We start from the raw sequence: 7,517 nt of genomic DNA, 5'->3' as shown, positions 1-7,517 counted from the left end.
CTCAAACTTGCTGAGGACAACCTTGAACTTCTGTTCTTCTTGCCTCTACCCCATAATTGCTGGGATTACAGGCATGTGCCACCACACCCAGTTTTCATGTGTTCTGGAGATCAAACTCAGGACTTTGTGCACACTCGGTTATAGCACTCTACCAACTGAGCTTTACCCCCATGTTCAAAGCAGAGATTTTGACCTCTACAAGCTCCTTACCCAGTAGCAGAGTCCACATTAGCCTCACCTTGCTGATTAGCTAATAGCCATGAATTATAGGGTCTTTAACTCTTATAAGCCCAATCACAAACGTAGTAGTGCCCTAGCACTGAGCATGCTCTGTACTTCACAGCCTACCACTGCCTATTAGGCTCAACATGTCAATTGCCTCATATTTCTTAGTTAAAATATCTGTCTCATGTTTCTTTCCTTCCTTCTTTTTTCTTTTCCTTCCTTCTTTCTTTCCTTCCTTCCTTCCTTCCTTCCTTCCTTCCTTCCTTCCTTCCTTTTTTCCTTTTTTCCTTTTTGGTTTTTTGAGACAGGGTTACTCTGTAGCCCTGGCTGTCTATAGATAATGTTGCCCCTGCCTCCTGAGTGCTGAAATTAAAGTGGGATTAAAGGCGTGTGCCACCATCTCTCGGTTTCCTTCCTTCCTTCCTTCTCCCCCCTCTCTTTCTCTTTGAGACAGGGTTTCTCTGTGTAGCCTTTTCTGTTCTGGACCTACCAGGCTGGCCTTAACTCAGAGATTGGTATGCCTCTGCTTCCCAAGTGCTGGGATCAAAGGCAAGCGCCACCACCGCCCAACTTTCATGTTTCTTAATTAAAACATCTTCCATTGTATATTAGTGTTTCTGCTATGTCTGCTAAACTTATATATAGGTACATGAAAACTTAGCCCAGTGTCTACCTACTCCACATTAACCTTTAATCTTTCTTTGCTGGTGAGCTATTAGCTACTACTAAGTGTAGTTTGTCTTGGGACTGAGGAGATAGCTCCATTAATAAAATGCTTGCCTCAAAAGCATGAGGAGGACCTGAGTTTGATCCCTAACACTCATATAAAAGACCAGCCTGGCTCTGTCTCTTTCTCTTCCTTCACTCTTGTCCTCAGCAACTGGTCTCTGCTCCCTTCTCTGCACCCTTCCCTCCCCTCAATAAGCCTCCCACTTGGGCCCTGTTGTATGGTGTGACTTCCTCCCTGCTGGTTTAAAAGTACGTTTGGTGCCTAGACTTGGATAGGCTCTCCTGGCAGTCTGAGACATGCCGGGACCCTGAACCTGGTCCACCGGTGACAGCCCCACTTTTCCCACCCAGCGGATCGCTGGGACTCTCCATCCAACACAGAGGATTGAGCCTGGACGGTGAATCAAATCAGCCAGCTACCCCAGGATGTGGCCAGCACCCCAGCTTTCTCAAGTCCCGCAAAGATGATTGATGCCCCGCAGGCCAGCAGGAAGCAGTCTCGAGAACACAGAACACGGCACCCTCATCCCCGCCTCACCTGCTACCCTTTCTAACTCTTCACCTTTTTAGAGTAAACAAAAGGGAAGAATGTTGGCATTCAGGCATCTGTACTGGCCTGCCCTCAGGGTCCTGTCAGGCATTCTCTGTTTCCTTATAAAAGGCGGGCCTTGTACACCTCCCGTCTCTCTCTTCCTTCCATCTCATCCCCAGGTACCAGTCTCTGTTCCCTTCTCTACCCCTTCTCTCCCCTCCTCTCAATAAACCTCCCATGTGAGCCCTGTAAAAGAAAAAAAAGAATAAAAAAAAAAAAGACCAGCCTGGTGGTGTGTACTTGTAATATTAATGCTGGGTTTGATCCCTAAGACCCACATGGTAGGAGAGAACCAACTCATGCAAATTGTACTCTGAGCTCCATAGATGCACCATGGCACAGGTGCACTCATTAACAAGCAACACACACACACACACACACACACACACACACACACACACACACACACACAAACACACACACACAAATGAAATAAAATTTTTTTAAATTGAGGACTGACATCACAGAACTTTTCTCCAATGACTTATGGAAGCAGATGCACAGATCTACAACCAAACACCAGGTTGAGCTCCAGGAGTCCAGTCAAAAAGAGAGAAGAGGGGTTCTATGAGCAAGTGCATCAGGATCATGATGGAAAAACCTGCAGAGATGACCAAACCAAACTAGTGGGAACTCATGAAAGTTGGATCAATGGCTGTGGAGCCTGCATGGAACTAGACTAGGCCCTCTGCATGGAGAGACAGTTGTGTAGCTTGATCTGCTTGGAGGGCCCCCTTGCAGTAGGATCAGAATCCATCCCTGGTGCATGAGAAGGCTTTTTGGAGCCCACTACCTATGATGGGATGCCTTGTTGCAGCCTTGAGGCAGGGGGAAGGGCTTGGACTTGCCTCTACTGGATGTGCCTCCCCATGGGAGGCTCTTGCCTTCTTGTGTGTGGGGGGAGTGCTGGGTGGGATGGGAGGGGGAGGGGGAGGGGGTGGGAAGAGGGGAGAGGGGGATCTTTGATTGGTGTGTAAAATGAATGAAAAAAATTTTCTTAATAAAAAAAATTGAGGACTGACATCAGAGGTTGACCTCTGGCCTCCATACACATGCTCACCTAGACACATGCTGCACACATACACATAAAACAGTCTTTATCACACTATTAGCCCTTTTACCCCTATATCTCTGCATATGCTGATGTTTACTTGTCCCCTAGAGCAGTGTACTAACCTCAGGAACCCCAGCCTTCATTAGAACTCACCATGGTAAAAACAAAATAAAACAATAACAACAACATCTCGTCATGGTTTCAAATGATGTCACATTAGCCACCTCAGCATGATGCTTTTGACCCTCATGAGTCCTTATAGAGATGTCTGCTGATGCTTGATCAGCTACATCACTCTGTTGAACCCTCTCTAGTCACCAGAAGAGTGGCTTTGGTCTCTGTGATGATGCCTAGATTCTGATGGTCCTATACTGGGATTATGCTTGTCTTTGTTTGGGGGAATTTTTTTGTTTTGTGTTTTGGTTGTTCTTTTAATGCCTGGCTGTTTTGTAGTCCTACTCACTATCTTTCATATACAATGACTGTTATGGCCTCTTTAGAAGTTTCACGATCTTAAAAAAAGTGTGTGTGTGTGTGTGTGTGTGTGTGTGTGTGTGTGTGTGTGTAACATGAAAGCAGGAGGGGGACTATTTGAGGGAAGGAAGGGGACCAGACAGCACAGAGGGAAGGTGCTTTGGAGGTAACATGAACAAAATGGTATTTATGTATGAAAATTCCATAAAACCCCAATATTTAATATATTCTTTAAAGCAATGATAATAAAAAAGAATATCACTGCATCTTACTACAAATCAGAAAGACTCCAAATTAAATGGAAAATACAATACACCAAAATTATTTAGAATTATTTTTAAATGTGGAAACATACATTATAAAATTGTCCGAGGGTGAAAATATGAACAAACTTGAAATAAATGATAAAAAGTTTCAACAAAGAAGGCATCAGGAAACATAAGATACAAATTTTAAGAAACAAGGGAAATTTGGAACTGTAAAATATAATGACCCTCCAAACAAATGTAGTCAGGATACTTAAGAGCACTAAGCAAAAGGTTGATGTGGAGATCAGTTTGAAACAACATAGGGCCTGGAAAGATTGCTCAGGGGTCGAAAAGACTGATTGCTCTTCCACAGGACCTGGGTTCGATCCCCAGCACTCACATAGTGGCTCACAACTCTGAGGGCCACAGTAAAGAAACCACTAAAATGGCCACTCTTAAGTGGAAAAGGAAAAGTTTATCTCAAACTTCCAAGGCTGTGGGGGGTGGCATAGAGAGATGGGAGTTGTGGAAAAATCATGCAGGTTATAAGAAGGATGAGGAGGCAGGCGCGGCAGCGGCCCGCAGAGCAGGCAGGCGCGGCGGCGGGTGGCAGCCGAAACACAGTTGCAATAAAGACCAGAAACTGAGCTATTACCTGCTGAAGAGTTAGTGAAAACAAGCTCTTAGTCAAGAGCTTGGAACAGGGACGCCTTTAATCCCAACACCCGGGGAAGGAGCCATCTCCGTGGGACGGAACCAGAATGGATCTGAATACTCTGAGAGCAACCAGGGTCCACCTGCTGATCCTGCGAAACCCAACAACTTGGAGGTGTTGGTGAGACTACCCTGCTCAGCTGAAATCCATCTGAGAGAGGATTCAGAACCCTACAGTTTGAAGTCTGAGGAAACAAGATCAGCTGAGGAGTTGATGAATGAACAAAACGTGACCTGAGAACACAGAAGAAGGCACCACCCAGCCACCGAACCAGATCACCAGAATTGTAAGTATACACTTCACCGACTGAGAACAGGTAAGCTCCAATCTCCAGACTGACAGATCAGGTCCCTAGCCCCTAGGCCCTACCCATTGGAGTCCCAAAGACCAGACAGCTACCTTTCCCTGCTCCCCCACCAAAAACAAAACAAAACAAAACAAAAACAAAAACAAAAAACAAACAAACAAACAAAAAATAACCCCTACGAACTTAACAACCACTGAAACCATAAGCACACCCTGCACCAACTGGGAACAACTGCTCCCAAAGACAGAACCCATTAATACTGATTTGACTAAGCTGCTCCCGAAGAAACAGAGCCCAACAGCACCAGTTTAACCAAGAACTCCTAGTGAACCAAGACTAAAAATTAGAACAAGAGAGGCACCTTCAGACACAGACGCTGCCTGCACCAAGCAGAGGAAGAGATGAGTAGATGCACGCCAGTGCAAAAATACAGGCAACAACATAAAGACCTATATGACAACATCAGAACCTAGTGATTCTACACCTGCAAGACCTGAACATACCAAGACAGAAGAAACAAAAGAAATCAATCCTAGAAATGACTTTAAGAAGATGATAGAGGCCCTTAAAGAAGAAATAAAAAATTCCCTCAAAGAGGAAATGAAAAACTCCCTTAAAGAGGAAATAAAAAATTCCCTTAAAGAAATGGAAGAAAAAAACAAACAAAAAATAGGAAGAAATCAAAGAAAGCCAAGAAAAAGTAATTAAACAGATGAAGGAAACAAAGATCTGAAAGTTGAAATTGAGACAATAAAGAAAACACAAGCTGAGGGAATGCTGGAAATAGAAATCCTGACTAAATGAACAGGAACTACAGAAACAAGCATAACCAATCCAATGCAAGAGATGGAACAGAGAATCTCTGACACTGAAGACACAATAGAGAAAATAGATTCGTCAGTCAAAGAAAACACTAAAAACAAAAAAGTCATAACACAAAAACCTCCAAGAAATTTGGGATACCATGAAAAGACCAAACCTAAGAATAATAAGGATAGAAGAAGGAGAAGAATACCAACTCAAAGGCACAGAAAATATATTCAACAAAATCATAGAAGAAAACTTTCCTAACCTGAAGAAAGAAATACCTATGAAGATAGAAGAAGCTTACAGAACACCAAATAGGCTGGATCCAAAAAAAAAGTCCCCTTGCCACATAATAATCAAAACACTAAACATACAGAACAAAGAAAAAATATTGAGTCGCAAAGGAAAAAGACCAAGTAACATATAAAGGCAAACCCATCAGAATAACACCAGACTTCTCAATAGAGACTATGAAAGCTAGAAGGTCCTGGACAAATGTTATGCAGACACTAAGAGACCACAGATGCCAACCCAGACTATTATACCCAGCAAAACTCTCAATCACCATAGGCAGAGTAAACAAAATATTCCATGATAAAACCAGATTTAATCAATACCTGTCCACAAACCCAGCCCTACAGAAAGCACTAGAATGAAAAATCCAACCCAAAGAAGCTAAACACACCCATGAAAACTCAGGCAATAGATAATCCCACACCAACAAACACCAAAGAAAGACAACACAACACAACCACAAAAAATAACAGGAATTAACAATCACTGGTCATTAATATCCATCAATATCAATGGTCTCAACTCACCTATAAAAAGACACAGACTAACAGAATGGATAAGAAAACAGGATCCATCCATCTGCTTTAGATGTAACCAACCGTCTTATTAAAGAAGAAACACAGAACCAATGCAAAGAAGAAAGCCAAGAGATCAGAGCGAAGACCCTTACCCGTCTGCTGCAGCTAGCCTCTTTAGCCAAGAAATCTCTCCGAAAAAGAGCCCTACTTCCTGTCTGTTTCTGTTCTGCCTTTTCATTGGTTGTAAACCCAACCACATGACTGCCTCGTCACTGCCTGTCTGTACAGACCTCCAGGTCTTCTATGGTTGGTATTGAGATTAAAGGCGTGTGTCTCCAATGCTGGCTGTATCCTTGAACACACAGAGATCTACCTAGCTCTGCCTACCATGTGCTGGGATTAAAGGCGTGCACCACCAACACCCAGCTTTTGCTATGGCTCTAATAGCTCTGATCCCCAGGCAACTTTATTTATTAACATGCAAATAAAAATCACATTTCAGTACAAATAAAATATCACCATAATCTGCTGCATACAAGAAACACACCTTAACTTAAAAGACAGACACTACCTCAGAGTAAAGGGCTGGGAAAAGGCTTTCCAAGCAAATGGACCTAAGAAACAAGCTGGTGTAGCTATCCTAATATCTAATAAAATAGACTTCAAACTAAAATGAATCAAAAGAGATCAGGATGGACATTACATATTTATTACAGGAAAAATCCACCAAGATGAAGTCTCGATTCTGAACATTTATACCCTAAATACAAAAGCACCCACATTCATAAAAGAAACATTACTAAAACTTAAAATGCACATCAAACCCCACACACTCTTAGTGGGAGATTTCAACACACCACTCTCACAAAAAGACAGATCTACCAGACTGAAACTTAACAAAGAAATAAAGGACCTAACAATGTTATGACTCAAATGGACTTAATAGATATCTACAGAACATTCCATCCTAACACAAAAGAATATACCTTCTTCTCAGCACCCCATGGAACCTTCTCAAAAATTGACCATGTGCTTGGTCACAAAACAAATCTCAACAGATACAAAAAAACTGGAATAACCTCCTGTATCTTATCGGACCACCATGCCTTAAAGTTAGACTTCAACAACAACAAAAATTATAGAAAGCCTAAAATCTCATGGAAACTGAATAATGCCCACCTGAAACATCAATGGGTTAAGGAAGAAATAAAGAAAGAAATTAAAGATTTTCTAGAATTCAATGAAAATGAAAGTACAACATACCCAAACTTATGGGACACTATGAAAGCAGTGTTAAGAGGAAAATTCATAGCTCTAAATGCACACGTAAAGAAGATGGAGCAATCCCATACCAATGAATTAACAGCACAACTGAAAGCTCTAGAACAAAAAGAAACAAACTCACCCAGGAGAAATAGATGCCAGGAAATAATCAAATTGAGGGCTGAAACCAATGAAATAGAAACCAAGAGAACAACGCAAAAAATTAACGAAACAAAGAGTTGGTCTTTGAAAAAAATCAACAAGATAGACAAACCCCCAGCCAAATTAACC

Source organism: Peromyscus californicus, unplaced genomic scaffold (assembly GCF_007827085.1).
Source record: "Peromyscus californicus insignis strain IS unplaced genomic scaffold, ASM782708v3 Scaffold_10__1_contigs__length_136768540, whole genome shotgun sequence".
Lineage (NCBI taxonomy): Eukaryota > Metazoa > Chordata > Mammalia > Rodentia > Cricetidae > Peromyscus > Peromyscus californicus.
This window is presented reverse-complemented; position numbering follows the sequence as displayed.